Here is a 16,404-nt window from a genome sequence, read left to right as displayed (position 1 = left end):
AGCCCCGGGGTCCCAGCCTCCAGCCTCCTGGGAGACGGGCTGGCCCCAGAGGCCACTTGGCAGCTGACCACTGCTTGAGCGGCAACACGAGCCCTGGCGATGGCTACAATCATAGACAAATCGTAATAAATAAGCAGCAAAGCACTGTGACTTGACAAGCCTTGGGCATCCCCGGGGATTTGTAATGGGATATGGAGGTTTTCACCTCCTGGTCTCTGGTTCACATTTCAAATCCAGCCCTGCTCCAAAGTGACCAAAGGTCATTGCCAGGCTCAGCCGCCCGTGTGAAGACATAAATGGCCTCATTTCTCTAATTCCTCAAGCGAGGCTTGGGGGAAGACTGGATTTGTTTGGTTTTTATGATCCTGGTGGAACAGCCCAACAGCAAGGCTATCTGTGCGCCTCTCTGCCCAGTCCCCATCCTGGCTGTGTCTGGTGCCCAGACACCTACCTGGCGGCTCGGGGGGCTGGCTTTTCTCTAACTGAATTCTGTGCCTCATTTTACTTTTTCTATCTATAAAGCTAAGCAAGAGTGTGCATTTTTGGTGTCTTCTGTACAGGGCCTGTGAGATTTGCAGAGCTTGCTGCAAGTGTGAAACTCCTCTATTTAATCACAGATCCTCAGCCTGTCCCCAGAGCTTGCTCCTGGTTCCTGTGGCCCAGATGTCACGGGAGGGCTGCAAATGGGTCCTTCTAACCAAACCCTGCATGAAAGGCAATGGCACCGGTGCAGCCTCCCTCACCAGCTGCACCCTGGCCCAGTGGGCAGTCCAGGAGAGCCTGGGCATGGTCAGGCTGCCACAGACCATTCCAGCTTTGATTTCTTTAGTGGCATGTCTCTCTCCCCAAAGACCCAGGCTGCAGCTGGGACCAGGGGAAGAGCATTTATGAGCCCCGCTCTTCCCCTGTTTCGCTCCACTGGCAGGGAGGTGCCAGGGCTGGGGTGTTCCTGCCCCTGTGCCCTGGCAAGATGACAGTGCTGGTGCTCACATCTTGCACCGGACCTTTGCAGCAGCCCCTCCAGCTCACGCATTTCTCATACCATTCAGTGGGGTATAGGGTTCATTTTCCCTTTGTGGCAATCACCAGAGTGGCTCGGGGCTGACAAACGGACTTGCACAGGTTTGCAGATTGCTCTGGATTCCCGGGCACAGAGGTGTTTTATAAATATCCCCTATTATTACGGTGCTCTATTAATAACTGCCTTGGGGAACAATGGGAGCACGCAACAGCTTTGGTCATCTGATGCCAACCAGCCGAGCCTCTGCGGGGCCATGGGACATTCCCAGAAAAGCATCTATTTGGGGAAGCATAGCATTTACACAGAAGCCCAGGGGATGCCCGAGGCTCTGGAGGAGGCCGGGCCGTGGTGTCTTCTGGCAACCCACTGCCTGGGAGCATGGATGCTCCCCACTGTGCTGGGCCCTCCCCGTACCCAACATGGGGTTGAGGCGGGGCCCAGCCTGTCCGCAGACCTCCCCTAACCCCACTGTGAGGGATGCACCAGGGCTGTGACCCCAGGAATCATATCCTGCCTTTCCGCTTCTCCGAGCTGTGCCAGACAGGCAGGGCAGGCAGGGGAGGAACATGGCTTGTGGTAAATTCAGTTTTGCCCAGACTCTCTTGTGGTTGCAGCTCTTGCAGAATTTGCTGAACGGTCCCATGGACATGTCCAGCACATTGTCACAGCCACAATGTCTGCATTGACATGAGTGGTTCAGGATGAGACAGCTTTTGGGCAGCCTTGATGCTCAGTCAAAGGCATTTGGGGGATGAGACAGGAAATTAGAGGCTGGTGGAGTGACCTAACGTGTCCTCCTTCTGCAAGCCACTGCTTCCTACTCGGGCCAGAGATGGGGAGCTCATTGGGGACCCCCTGCCAGCCGTTGCTGCTGCATGTGCCCCCACCACGCCCAGGCAGGGTGAGAGATCCGTCCTTGTCATGCTGGGAACATGGCAGCAGGGCTCAGCAAAGGAAGAGGAGGGAAATGAAAGAAGGAAGCCCAGCTCTCATTTCCCCACGAGGGGCACAAGGGAGCCCTGCTCCTGTGGGTGTTACAGTCCCTGCTTGGGATCCTGCCAGGTTCACCAGGGAAAATGGTACCGGGTTTTTTTCACATTGTTCCTGATGGCTGGGCGCTTCCTGAGCCTTTCCAGCATCGTGGGGAAGGGGAGCGAGAGGAAAACGGAACCTTTTTTTATTTTCCTTCCTTTCGCAATTTCTCTGCGATCACAAAAAGCCATATTGCAGCTATTTTTCCTGCCTCGGTTCACATGGGCATTTCGCAAGGGCACAGGAATTCCTCTATGAGGGACGTGGGCTCTTCTGATGCCCCGCGGCTGGCACCATGCCACCCTGAGCTCCCCAAGCCACCAACTTATCAGCTTCCTGCACTTGGGAGCTGGGGTGCAGCATTAGGCCCTGCATCCCACCCGCTGCCCTGGCCTGTGGTGGCAGGGGCAGGGAGTGGAAGCAGAGACAAGCGCAGGGGCTCCAGCCCCAGGAACTTTGCAGGGGTAGAGGTGGGAATGCAGAGAGGCAGCAGAGAGGCTGCACTGTCAGGCTGAGACTCACCAGCGCCAGAGCATCAGGAAGGGCTGCTCTCCCTGCGGGGTCAGGGAATGGGGGTAGTGCTGAGAACTAACATAACTCACCAGATGCCACTTGCAGCTGCTGTAACTGCAGATCTACTGGTCTCACTGACTCCACTGATTTACCCAGCTAAGGAGAGAGGTCTAAAAATGTGAAAGGAAATAAAAGTCAGAGAGTTTTGTGCTCTCTGTTCATGACCGGGTCACTCAGCAGCCATATAAAGAAGTTGCAGAGCTCAGCAGGTACCCAAGGGGACTTTCCGTGTGATATGAAGATGAAAAATCTTTCAATTCATCACTTCTGGAAAAACAGAGGTTTTGCCTAACCTGAATGTTTCCAGGGCCCCAACGGGAGTGCAGCTCTACCCTCAGTGCAGGCCGGATGCAGCATGGATGCTCTCGCTCACAGGGGAGTGTGTATGGCCACATAGGTTCCCTCTCGCCACATTGCAGTTTGCCAGTGAGGGAAAGCTGGTGACCCCTAGGGCATTTCAGGAGGCTGGGAACAGGCCTTCTTCTTGCCCCAAGCATGATCAGAGCCCACAGCCAAGCAAGGGGACCCGGCTCCGAGCATCCACCACTGTCTAATTCCTTCCTGGTTCAGCTTTCACTTGCTTTCCCTTAGTAAGGACATTCTTTTTCTCTTTACCAACTGCAAAGCTGGGGAAACCTAATGCCAGTATTAAGAAAAATACTTTTCAAATTATCCTTTAGTTCCAACAGCTTAATGTCCTTACACATGCTTAGTGTGGAGTTTCAGCCTCATCTGTTTGCAGCAGGACAGCCCTCCTTGGTTGGGAGCAGCAGGACCCCTTTCATGTCACCGTGCTGGTCCCCTGGCCAGCTGCAGGGAGGAGAGGCCACATGGAGCATCGGGCCCCCCAGGAGGAGACTCCTGAGAAGGGCTGAGCGCAAATAGCTCATTAGGTTTTTCAGGTTGTATCCACCCATGCTGGAAAAGATGCAATGGGTGGAATGGTCCCTTTTTCACCATGGGTGTGCCGAGGGTTTCTGCAGCCCCTGCGCTCTCATGTTGGCTCTGAGAGCAGGACCCAGTGCCCATGACTTCAGCATGGGCATGGCTGTGCTTCATGCTCTGCATGTGTACAGCACCAAGCACAGGGAAGGACTAACCCATGGCACAAGCCAGGGGATTTCATGCTTGCCTGGCTAGAGGCTCTGCCATCATTCCCTTGAGGTGGGAATGTGAGTTATGTGCCAGATGAGTCCACGGAGAGCAGAGTGGTTGAGGCGATGACATCCAGGGGGGTCTGTGGGAGCACAGATGGTCCTTCCGGAGAGTAACGGCACAGGCAGGAGCAAGGCTGCAAGGTGGTCTGCTGCTGAGCCTTGCCTACCTGCCGGCACCACTGAAGCACAGATGAAAGCAGCCATAAGCCAGTGGGGATGGCTGGTAGCTTGTCAGTGCTTTCCCAGCTGCAGTGATTACAGCCTGCACCCTCAAAACCCACACTGTCCCACCAGTGCAGCCCCTCTGTGTCACACGGCCATCCTGCCTTACCCAGTGTCTTCTGGGTGAGGGAACATGTCACCCCAAAGTGGGACTGTCCTCCGCCCTCTCTTCACTCTCCCTCCTGCCCCCTCCTGCTCCACAAATAAACAGGGAGGTGCTGACAGCTGCCAGGTTTGCCCAGAAGACTTTTGACAGAAAATTGAAGCCCCCATTGCGAGGAGGGTGAGCTGGGGGGATCTGTGTGCTTGCAGGGCAGCCAGGAGTGCAGGTGGGCTGAGGAGGCTGCATTTTTAAAGCAAATTCAAATACCACCCTGATGCTCACCTGAGCAGAGCGAGCTGTGAAAGCCCAGCCCAACATTTAATTTCCTTTTCTCTCCTTCTTTTTTTCCCTGAAGTAATTCATACGTAACATCTGGCATTCATCTTTTCTTTTCTTCACATGCACGGCAGAAACCCTGGTGTGAGTCATGTCCATTTAAATATGGAAGCACATCATAAAACCTAATGGAGAGTCCAAGAGGTGAGCTTTTATGTGGTTAAAACTCATAGAGAGGTCAAGATTGTTTGGTTTAAACATGGGGGGTCATTCTGCGCATGAAGGTGGTCCTCTAAACCTTTAGAAAGGCTTGTTTGCTCAGTGCGAGAGCTCAGCTCAGTGCCCCGTCATTTTACTGTCTGGCTCCCGACAGCACTGTGACTGTGGCAGGGAAAGGCTTCATCACCACAGCGCTCCCCATCACCAACAGAGGGGAAACACGGGGTGTGGGCCACATCCCACAGCCGTGGGGAGCCCAGCAGCAGAAGTGGGAACTGGGCCTGTGCTGACGATGGGGTTCTGGGGTTGTCATCTTGCTCACAGCAAAAGGCAGTGAAGCGATGGTCATGCTGCCTGTCCCGCAATACACAGGGGAGCTGTGTATTCACCCGTTGCCTGTAAAACCTGACATGTTTTATGGGACAGGGAAGAGGAGGAGTGTTAACAATTCATTTCTCCTTGTTAAATTCCATTTTTGTTTTATTGACTCTGAAATAATTTTTGGTGACCATTTATTACTACTTTATTGGCTAGTTTATTGTGACTAAGTATACAATAAAGCAAACCCTCTGGTCGGGGCTGGTGTAAAGATGCTGTTTGATCTCCAAATTCTTTTGCCTGATGCACATTTGCTTGAGCCAAAACCAGGCATCTGCAACCTGCCTGGGATCAGACAATCCCTGCCTGTCTCTGGGACAGAGTCTCGTCCCAGTGACTATTGCAGCCAGAGGCATGAGTGAGTCCCAGCCTGGGGAAGCATGGGCAGGATCTGCCCCTCTGCTTCTGGAATAGGCCAGCTCAAAGCTTCAGGCTCCTCCTTGCTGATCCCCTGGACGGGGATGGTTTTTGACTGTAAGCAAACAAGTCAGTAGGGGTTATTAACCCAGGATTATTTCAGTGTGGATGATCAGTGTAGCCAAGATCACGTCCAACCCTCTCTTCAGCACAGTCTAGGCTGTGGCAGGCACCAGAGTCAATCCATCCCATGTCCTCAGACACCTGCTCCGACCAGAGGCTGCAGATTTAGGATGCAGTTAAAATAATGACAGCCAGGGGCAAAGTCCCTGACAACTTAGAGGCATTAAGCACTTAGGGTCTACTCTGTGGTCCTCCCTCCCTCCAGCCTTGTTTCCATTACCATAACAACATCTCTATTTACTGCTGGTGTCCCTGGTCATCTAACGCTAGCGTGCCAAGTGTCTTGACTAATATAAGCCCCTTCATCAGCTGTCTTTTGAATTTTCCACTATTTAATCCCCAGTTGTCAAGTTGGCCCAGGACTGGATGATGGTAGCCTGCACAGTCATCTCTGAGAGTGAAGGAGGAGGTCACGGTCCCTGCTCAAGACTCCCCCTCTGCCCCTGGGCTCTGCCCCAGTATTGTACTGCCGCGAGGGTCAGTGCGGTTGGGTTCTGGTGTGGGACCAGCCTTTGAACAGCATCAAGGAGCAATGGCTGGTCTCCAGGTTGGTGGGGAACCTCCCAGGTAACCCATCGGCATACCCTGCTCCTGACCCCAAAATCTGGGGTCTGATCAGCAGAGGCTGGAACCTCCCCTTGCCCCAGGGATCCTGGGGATGCTCTATACACCTCCTGCTCCCTTCCTGCAAACCCAAGGGGCAAATGATACCTTCATCTCATGCCAACATGCTCTGTATCTGCTGCGCTTGTGTTTATCCATCACCCGCCAGGCAGCTCTCAAGGAGAGCAAAGCGAAGCTGGGTTTCTGCACTCTGGCTAATCTGTGGTTTCTCCTCTGCTGAAGACATTTAAGTGCTTGGGAGAAGGTGCGATTTCATTTAACGTCGCTCTGTCCTGTCTCTCACTGTTTCCTGCCAAGAAACTGTCAGTTCCAGCTGAGCTTCCCGTTTGCTTGTTCTTTGCCATACCATGAAGTCTGGGCTTAGTTTGTAGCTCCTATAACTGCAGGAAAACAAATCCATCCTGCCCTTACAGCCCAGGGGTGTGCCTGAACTTCCCTGGGCCCTGAATTTGCTCTTCCACTGTTCCTTTTCTGCCAGCCTTGCCCCTGCTTGCTGCCAAAAGGCAGAGAAAATGGGATCTTGTGCTAATAAGCAATCCAGGTCAGGGTCTTGTTTGAACACAAAGATGGCCCCAGTCCAGCCTGACTTTAAGTCTTTTGCCTTGCCAAAGCTGAGAGAAGTGGAGAAGGGTTTGTCAAACCAGGCTGCTTTCATACCCAGACTTGTGCAGAAGGGAGACAGGCAGCAGGACACTGACGCTGAACCCCTGTTGCTCTAGCTTCCCAGCAGGGCGCAATGACAGGGTTTATCTTGTTCCCTCAACCCCGTTCCCCTGTTGTTGTCTCCCCTGCTCTTTTTTCATTTTCAGGTACAAGGTCTGCTAGTCCTTCCGAGGGGTTTCCATGCAGGTCTGGCAGAGACGCTGCCATATGTTTTTCATTTTGATAACTCCCCTATGGTGTCTGTTATCACCCAAGTCTCTATTAAGATTTATTCCTGTTATTGTAGCAGTCATTTTCCCTAGTACATGTGCATTGTATTTGGAAAGAGTCATAACCACTCTCCACATCCAACAGATGCTGTAGTCAGAGCGACTCCTGCTTCCATTTACCAGACCTTTCTACTAATATGGGATTTCACCAATAACCACAAGTGCTGTTCACTCCCCAAGATTTCCGCACTGTCATTTCTTGACTGTGTTAGCGGCAAAACACCGATCAGAGCTCCAGTCCCCCACAAAGCAAAGGTTTTGCTCGGCTTTACTTTTCAGCCACCTTTCCATTCAAAGCAGCAAGAGACTCCTGCTTCCAATGGCCAGAGGGCTGAGCAAGGACGGGGGCATGCAGACCTGGGGTGGGCAATGGCTGATGTGAGAGGGCCAAAAGGTTGGTTCCCCTCACTCTTAGGATTTGATGAGGGTGCATTGGAGAAGGAGACAGACCTGCTGGACCTGATATGTGGATTTAAAAAGAGGCCAAGATGCCTTGCATGGGGCTGGATGCAGCCAGGAGAGGTCAGGTTTCACTGGCACTGGTTTGGTGGTGCCCCACCACAGCTCTGCCTCTTGGCAGGAGGGTATGAAAGAGATGTCCCTCCTCCCTGGGGGCTGGCAGTGATCCTGACCCCACAGCTGCTGTGCTTTGGTCCCTCTCGCAGGCCGCAGTGCAACTTGGGCTCCCTAAGCGAAGCAGCCTACCCACAGCATCCACAGACCCTTCCAATTTGCCCCTCTTTCATCCTGTAGCAGTTTGGTCAGCTCGTACGGAAGAAAGGAGCTCCAAATGCTTTCCGGGCCTAATAATATCCATCAAAGCATTTCCAGGGCTGAGGCGAGGATTATACACTGCAGCACGCAGAGCAGGAAATGGGCTCGGGTTTTCCAAAGCTGCCTCTTCCAGCCAGAGCAAACCACAAGATCACGGGAGGACAAGAGCGCTGCGCTCGTGGCTTTGTTTGCCCCAGAAGGAATTGATTTGATGAGAAAGGAAATTGGCTTTCTTTAATCTGTCCTTGTGCTAATTCCGCAGAGGAAGGCGTGAGCATCGGCAGTTCCCGAAACTGAACCACCCCTCAGTGCCAGCCACTTCATGCTATTTGTGGGGATGGCGGTGTTTCTCAGGCCATGGCCCATAGGAAGCACCCACAGACCGCAGTGAGCCGTGCATGGCAAAGGAGGAGGAGAGCCCTCGCTTCCAGGGCTAGTGGCAGCTGAGGCCCCCACAGAGCCAGCGGCCAGCATGGCTCAAGCCCGGGGTGTGTTATCGGTCCCCTGCCACATATGCCTTCCTCAGATCATGGGGGTCTTGCTACTGGCTTCAACAGGGACAGGTTTTCTCTAGCAAAAGCCACGAGGAAGGAAACAGCTGTGCTTTTTCTCATCTCTGGGGAGCCTGCCTGTACACCTTCACATCTCTTTTCCAAACCCTGTCTCTGAGCCCAGTAGGACAAGAAGGAGGCCATTCCTCATGCATCAGCCACGTGTCAGAACAGGTTAGATTCAAGCACGCTTTTCCATTAAAAATATTCTCTTAGAGAATCACAAGAAATGTAAAAAATCCATGGTAACATGGATTCCTGACTTGTTCCAGGCTGGCACTTCAAGTAAAGAGGGGGAAATGGAATTAAGGAGTAGGAAGAACAAGAGGTAACAAAGATGTCATCAGAGAAGAGCTAGAAATGGTGCACTGTTATTTTATACAACAAAACCTAAAAATACAATAAATAAATTATACAAAGGCCTAAGCCAAGATTACCCTGGGTCTCTTTCAATGCCAAACAGCTTTCCCAAGGTAACTAAACATCATCACTGTCGCTTGCACAGAAGGACATTGCGATGCAACTAGCAAAGGGATTTAAATGTGCCAAGCGACCCTGGGCACTGTGTATTGAGCTTGTTCAAGGCATTGCAGAGGCACGAGTGGGAGCACTGAGCCTCACTCCACTGTGCTGTGCTTCATTATGCTTCATTATGCTTAGTTAGTTTAGTAAAACACCATTGCACTTATCAGGGCTTGTGCAGGGATTACAAAGGGCTTCCCAGCGTTTGGTGGAGTCCCTGCCCCTTCCTTTCCATGGGATGCCTGTTAAGGGGTGCCAGGTCTCCGGCCAGGACTCTGCAGGCAGGAGCACGCAGGGTGCAGAGCACGTTGCACCTGCGGGCAGGGCTAGCCACCCTGGCAGGCCCTGACCACAGTGGCTGCCTGCTCCAGCAGCCTTGAGCTCCAGCAGAGATAATCTGCCTGTCCCCAGCGCGCACAGCAATATACCTGCCTGGGTTGATGCGGTGGTGGAAGCAGGAACCAGAGCAATGGCTTGAAATCCTCAAATTCCTTGTGCCTGGGAAGAGGGATGTGCTCTCAGTAATATTGGTGTGGGTCTACAGGGAGGCAGAAGGGACCACCACTCCTGCCTCACCTGCCCCACCACAACACTCTGAAAAGGGGCACAGTGTCCCCCAAACCATGAGGAAATAGCAAACGGAGCTGGAAAGAACCCACAGGTCACAAAAATCCCATGAGAACAGGCACATCCACAAGTGGGTAAAGGGAGAAGGAGAAGGAGAAGAAGAGAAAGGAGTGGAGCAGGCTGGCAGGAGCAACACTGCTTTCTTTAGACAAACGTGGCTCCAGGAAGGGTCCTGGGCTCATCTTCAGGTCTGGTCTCAGCTCTCAGAGACTGCACTCTCCCATATGACTTTAACATGCATGAGCTGCCCTCGGTGACAGTGCAGAGCCCGCTGCCTCTCAGATGGACGCGTTCCAGAGGGTACAGCTCCAGCATTGACGCAAGAAGAAAAATCTCTGGGATGGAGTTAGTCGGTTTTTATGCTGGATTGGATTCGAAGAAGCAGCTGACGTTGGCTGAAGCATCCATTCCTTATGGTGCTTGGGTTAAGTATGCAATGTGTCCAATGAAATACCCAGCAATACAGGGAAAGGATTTATCCCAGTGGGAGCCCTGTAGACTGTGCAGCCTCCTATTATCATGCTGAGCCCTGCGGTTTGTTGTTTGTGTTAACTTGTTTGTGCTAACTTACTGTGTTGTGTTAGTAATTAATATATAACATCACCTGCCACACCAAAACCCCGTGAAAACATATGAGCTCCAGAGCACGTGATGTTGATCTGTTCTTTGCTGTGACAGGGGACAAGGTGGAACAACAAGGGATGTCAGGGGTATTTACTGGCCTAGCAGAAAGGGGGAAATGTCCTCGCAAGGGAAAAATCCTTACAGGGCGGTCTACAGCAGCTGCAGGCAGGGAGCTCTGGGGCACACCTCATCACCTGACAGCGACTGAGCTCCATAGTGCCCTGCCACTCAAGGACTGTACCCGCCTAACTGCAGCCTTGTGCAGGGTAGCATCAGCTGGGCCCCCCTGCATGGAAGCAAACCCGCACACAGCCAACCTGCATGGCCGCAGTGGTTCCACGGGCACACGGCGCCTGCATGGTTCAGACCTCAGTGACCACATCCAAACAAGAACCAGGCTGCCTTTAGCCAAAGTAAATGTCTGCAGAGGATGCTGCTGCAGGACTGAGGGAATACAAACCTTCGGTGCAACAACCACAGTCAAGTCACAGAGAAATACCTCCCCTTCCCTCTAGTGACTCGGTTACAAGTGGATGGCTTGAAAACAACTCTCACTCCACAGAAAGGATCTAGCAAGAAGCAGTGAGGCGGCAGCTTTCCCTTCGGATGCAGCGCAGGGGCAGTGTCCTCCTGCGCTGTGCAGGGCTCCTCACCGCTCTTCCCCAAACTTGCACTGCAATAAGGAAACACGCTTCAGCTGAGCCATTTTTGGCACCTCAGTACTAGGTGGGGGGGATCCTTCTTTCAAACTAAAAGCGCTGCATTCCCCTGCAGCTGCAGCCCCGTTTCCCTGCGCTGTCAGGGATTGCAGGCAGCCAGGCAAGAGCTTTCGCCGAAGCTGGGGTGGGAGTGAGGCGAGGGCCAGGCTGGAGGGGACGGGAACAAATTCACTTGTACATATCAAGCGGCAGACGTGTGTCAGCCCCAGGCAGCAGAGCAGCACCCGTGTACAGAGCTTTTTGACAGCATTAACGAACATCAATGAGGACAGGAGTGACAGAGAGTGACTGGTTTTAGAGGCAGCTCCTGGTGAACTCAAAACCAGACAAGCTGGGGTGGGCTCCTGAGGGAGACCCAGGCAGTGACCCCAACTTCTAAGTCCCCTTGCCCAGGCCACCCTGGAGCCCCCAAGGGAGCTCTGTGCTCTGGGGCTGGGCGAGGGTCCCAAAAACTTCACAGCCCCAAATCGTGGGCCACACAGGGCAGCTGCACTGCAGGAGAGCACAGATACCTCACTGGAGAAGCATGAGCAGTTGGTGGGGGGGCAGGGGAAAGAAAATAAAAAAGGGAAAAGGAAAAAAGGTGGGGAAAGGGAGAAACCCTGCCGGCTGTGTGCTGGGGGAGAGGGGCTGACAGTTTTATTTCTGAGAATTTCCCCATGCGTGATCTCTACATAGGGATCTGCAGGCAAGTGACCCCATAAAACCAGCCTGAAATCCCCATGGCAAATAACGTGGAGCCAAGTCTGGCAAGTGGGAGCCAGTGGGGGGTGCGGAGAGCATTGGGGTGCAAGAGCACAGCCCTGCTCCCCTGGGCCCTACGGAGCCCCACATACAGCCACAGGCTTCTCACTGTGCCGGTCTGCAGGGTCAGGCAGCCCGCAGAGCCCCGCAAGCCCCTGCTTTCCCAGGCATGTTGCTGCCTATTAGCAAGAAAACAACGGCTGCTCATGAGGATTGTGCTGGCTATAACAATAAATATTTCTATTGGATGCTTTCTTCCTCACAGTGTTTATCTCTGTTCTTCTTTCATTTGTTCATTCTTTCTTTTGCTTTCTTTTGTTCTTTGTCTCCCTCTCTCTTTCATCCTTTCCCTTTCCTTTCCTTTCCTTTCCTTTCCTTTCCTTTCCTTTCCTTTCCTTTCCTTTCCTTTCCTTTCCTTTCCTTTCCTTTCCTTTCCTTTCCTTTCCTTTCCTTTCCTTCTTCTCTTCTCTTCTCTTCTCTTCTCTTCTCTTCTCTTCTCTTCTCTTCTCTTCTCTTCTCTTCTCTTCTTCTCTTTCTCTTCTCCCTCTCCTCCCTCCTATCTCCTCTACACTCTCTCTCCCCTCTCCCTTCCTTCCCGAGCCCTAGCCGTGCCCACCGGCGGAGCACGGCGCGGCACGACCCCGCGGACCCGGCGGTCCGGGCAGGAGCCGCTCCCGGCGCGGCCTCGGGTGCCGGCTCTGGCTGCCGCCGCCGCCGGGGCGAGCCGCGTTCCGCGGCCCCGCGCACCTGCCGCCGGCCGGGCCGGGCCGAGGCGAGGGGCCGGGGCGGTTCGGACCCCCGCTCGGCACCGCGGCCGGCCAGGCCGGAGCCGGCGGCCGGGCCGGGCCGGGGCAGAGCCGCCCGCTGTCGCCGCCCGGGCGTCCCGGCGGCCGCTGGGCTTCCGGAGGCCGCGCAACAGGGACGAGCGGGGTCGGGGCGCCCCGGGGAAGGCAGCAAGCGGCAGCGGGGCGGTGAGCTCCGACGAGCGCCCGGGACCCCTGCGCAGGGACGGCGGCTGGCGCCGAGCCCGCTGCCAGCGCCCCCGGCCCGGCCGCTCGGGGTGCGGGGCGGCGGGCGGGCAGAGAGGCTCCAGCGGAGCCCCGCCGCCCCCCGCGCTGCCTCGCCTTCCCGTGCCCTTCGTTAGTCTGTCCTCCTTGGGCTGACCGTCTTTCCGAGGTCGTTTTCTGCCTCTCTTTTTCTTTCTGCTTTCTATTTCTTTGTCCTTTTTCTTTCCATCCTTTTCTTTCTTTTTCTATTTTGTCTAATCTTTCTTCTCTTTCCCTTCTTTCTTCCTTTCTTTTTCTGTCTTTCTGTTTCTTTCTTTTTCTTTTTTTTTTTTCATTTTTCTCTCTGTCTGTCTTGTCCTACTTTATTTCTTTCTGTCTGTCTTGCCCTACTTTCTGTCTGTCTGCCTGTCTTTCTCGGTGAGACCTCGTTAACACGTTTGATTTTTTGATTCATTAGACAGATTCGTTAATTTCGGTTCCTATAGCTCAAACGTCAGTTGCAAAATAATACTAATAGTCGCCGTAGTTGGAGTAATAACGAGGATGACTGTAATTATAATAATTATAATCGATAACGGTATCAAATTAAACGCCAGAAAATCCCCGTTTTTCCGGAGTCCCGCGGGAACTGCGGGCTTTTTTCACCTGCCTAGATCTCCCCACTTTCCTCCCGATCTCCACCGTTACAACGAATCCTCGAATGCCCGTGGCTCCCGTTAGCTGACCCTCTGCGAGTCACTCCCGCTTGGCCGGCAGCACCGGCACGGTTAGTCTTTCCCTCACCGATCTTCCCCGTGGCTCGCCGCGCACGGCCGGGGACACGCGGAGGCCGCGGGGCTCCCCCCGCGGCAGGGCTGCTCCCCTGGGAAGCGTGCGGAGAAATAACCGTATGAGGAGGGGGACGCGAAGTGCCGTGCCGTCCCCCACCCACCCCCTGTCCCGCGTGGCCCCAGCCCTGGCTCCCGCCGCTGTCCCCCCCGGTAATGATTTGCAGCCCCGCAGTTCGACGGGGAGCCGTGCTGAGCCGAGCCGTGCCGTGCGGGCCGCCCCCGCTGCCCCGCGGGGTCTGCGCGCTCCCCCCCCTCCGCAGCCCGGGCTCGTCGGGGGCCCGTCGGGGCGCAGGCGTTGGGGGCGGGAGAGCCGGCGGGGCCGGGCAAGGGCCGGGGGAGCGGGCAGAAAAGAGGGATCGCGGGAGGGACGAGAGGAGAGATGCGGGCGGAGGGGTGAGTGCGAAGGGCGGACGGAGGGAAGACGGGTGGGCCGTGTCCCGGCCGGGCCCCGGGGACGCGGGCAGAGCCTGTCGGGGCCGGGGCGCACCTGCAGCACGGCCCGTGCTCAGTGTGCGTGGTGGGACCCGGCCTGGGGACCCGGGCACATCCGCAGCAAAAGGCGCTGGAGCAGAGTGGGGGTGTCCGCGCCTGGGGGCACCGGGCCCGGCCCGTGGGGAGCGGTGCCAGCGGGGATACCCCCGCCAGGGAGGAGGACCCAAACGGGGGAGGAGGGGGCAGCGGATACCTGCTGCGGGGAGAAGCCCCGCCGGGGCCCGGGAAGGCGGCGGGAAGGCTGGGAGGCGGCCGTGCCTGGGCTTCGCGCCGGGGCTGGGGGCTGCCGTCGGGGGGGACGCGAGAGTCGTTGCAACGCGTTGCTTTCCTCGGTGCCGCCACGGGCTTTTGCACCGCCGGGGCCCGAGCGTTTCGGGGCGAAGCAGACGTGTGTCCGCGGAGGTCGGGGAGGCGGAGGGAGGGAGCTCCTGCCCTTCTTCCCCGTCGACCTGTCGGTGTTTCCGCAGCGCCGAGCCGTTCCCGGCAGAGAGGCGGCGGGACGACCCCGACCTCCCCTCCCACCTGCTTGGGCGAGGTGTGAGCTGGGGGCAGCAGAGAAAATCCCCCCTCGCCCTCTCCCCGGTGCCCTTCGACAGCCTCCGGGCTCGTTCCATCCCGGCCCGGCCCAGGGACGGCTGCGGTGCCGGGGCAGAGCGGTGTCCCTACGGCCAGGTTAGCAACGCCTCGTCGAGGCTGGATGCGCTTTGCAGCGCTCCGGGAAACGGGGCAAGGTCCCGCGGGGCCGGGCGAGACGCCTGGGTTTGGGCCCCTTTGGGGGTGCAGGAGAGGGGATGACGCCGTTTGCAGCACTGCGCCGTGCCACCCGCTCCCTCGGGTTTGCTCTGCCGCTGCCCGTTTCCCCCGTAGCGGGGGGAGCCGGGGCTGGTTTCGCCCTCCTGTCGTCTCAGCTCCCGCCCGGCGCCACTCACGCGTAGGGGAGCCCCGTACGGCCGGGCACGGGCGACGGGAGCGGGGTGGCTGCGGTTCCTCTCGGGAACCTTGGGCTTCGGGGCTGCAGCCCCGACGGGCCGCCACTTCCAGCCGGGGCTTTCCCTGAAGAGCAGGGAGAGAGAAATGGATAAACCTGGGAAACGCTGCGGGCAGACAAGGAATGGGCAGCGACCCCGAGCTCCCCCACTCCGCTGGATTCGGGGCTTTTCTTAATTTCTTAATTTCCTTCCCGCTGGGGCAGAGGCCGCCGGCACACCTCGGGGGCCCGCTGGCCTGCGCAGCTCGCACCCGCGGCTCCTCGCTTTCCCCCGGCACCCCGGCGCTGCGGCCCGAAGTGCCCTAAAGAAATCCCTTCCCCTTCCCCTTGCATCGCCGCCTGGGGAGCGGCGCGGGGCAGCACCGGGACACTCTTCCCCGTGGCGTGTCCCTGGGCTGGGGGCCGAGCCTGCCCCGGCCGGGACCCAAGCTGCCAGCAGAAGCGAGGAAACAAAACACCGCTCGTGTCACGCTCTGCCCTTATGCCGTTAGCTGCAGGAACATATGCTCAAATATGTAATAGTCGTCTAGATTTTTCTCTGCAAATATTTTTACCACATCCAAAGATAATATTTCAACAGAAGAATCAAGCCCCGCAGGCTACAGACAGGGCAGCTATATATAACCCGCTTGCTCACTCCGGCTCTCCGCGCACCGCTCGGGTTATGCAACCTCCATCGCGGCGGTAGCCACCGGCGCGCCCCACGGCTCCGCCCGCCCCATCGGGGCATTTCCCCCGCCACCTCGGTGCACCCACCCGCCCGGAGGGCCCGGGGCCGGGGCTGGGATCGGGGCCGGGCCGGGCTGGGCCCGGCGGGGCGGGCACGCCGCCTCGCCCCGCGCCGATGCGGAGGAAGGGCCCGGGGAACGCCGCGGCGCTCCGAGGGGCCGGTGCCGGGCGGTGAGTAGCGCCTCACCCTCGCCGGGGCCGGGGGGGGGGGAACCGGGCCTGTCCCAGGGCCGGACAGGTGCTGCCGCCAGAGCGGGTTCAGCCGCCGGCCCGGGCAGGGCTCGCTTGCCGCCCCGCCGGTGCCTTTCCCTTTTCTCCGCTTTTTTTCGGCGAGGGAAACGCTCGAACGGCGGTGGGTGCTTTGGGGGTTTGGTGGCCCGGGGCTGGGGGGGGTGTCCCCCATCCCGCTCCGGCGGTACCTGCGCCCGGAGCGCGCCCCGACGTGCCCAGCCCCGGCCCGCTGCGGCGGCTCGGGCTGCGAGCCCCGAACCACAGAGCCCCCGGGCCAGCGAGCCCCGCGGCCAGCCAGCCCCCGCGGCCGGGCCGGGCCAGCCCACAGCCCGTGGTAGATGCGGGCCGGAGGAAGGGAGCAATCCCCCTCTCCCGCTGCCGGACATCCGCAGCGTGACGCCGGGCTCGGCTCGGCTTGGGCTCGGCTCTTCCCTTCCCGTCGGCTGGCTCCCGGCGCCGTGATTGACACCGCCGGCCCCTCCGCCCGCC

The 16,404-nt window shown here is 57.1% G+C and overlaps 1 protein-coding gene across 2 annotated transcripts in view; it reads right to left on the bottom strand.

The window, feature by feature from the left end:
- The window catches only part of UFD1 (ubiquitin recognition factor in ER associated degradation 1), a 436,293-nt gene that overhangs the window by 293,599 nt on the left and 126,290 nt on the right, over positions 1–16,404 (bottom strand). The gene's annotated exons all lie outside the window — the stretch shown is intronic.

The sequence above is a fragment of the Phalacrocorax aristotelis genome, chromosome 15 (assembly GCF_949628215.1).
Source record: "Phalacrocorax aristotelis chromosome 15, bGulAri2.1, whole genome shotgun sequence".
Taxonomy (NCBI): domain Eukaryota; kingdom Metazoa; phylum Chordata; class Aves; order Suliformes; family Phalacrocoracidae; genus Phalacrocorax; species Phalacrocorax aristotelis.
The sequence above is the reverse complement of the archived record's forward strand: the minus strand, read 5'-3'. Positions and strand labels throughout refer to the sequence as shown.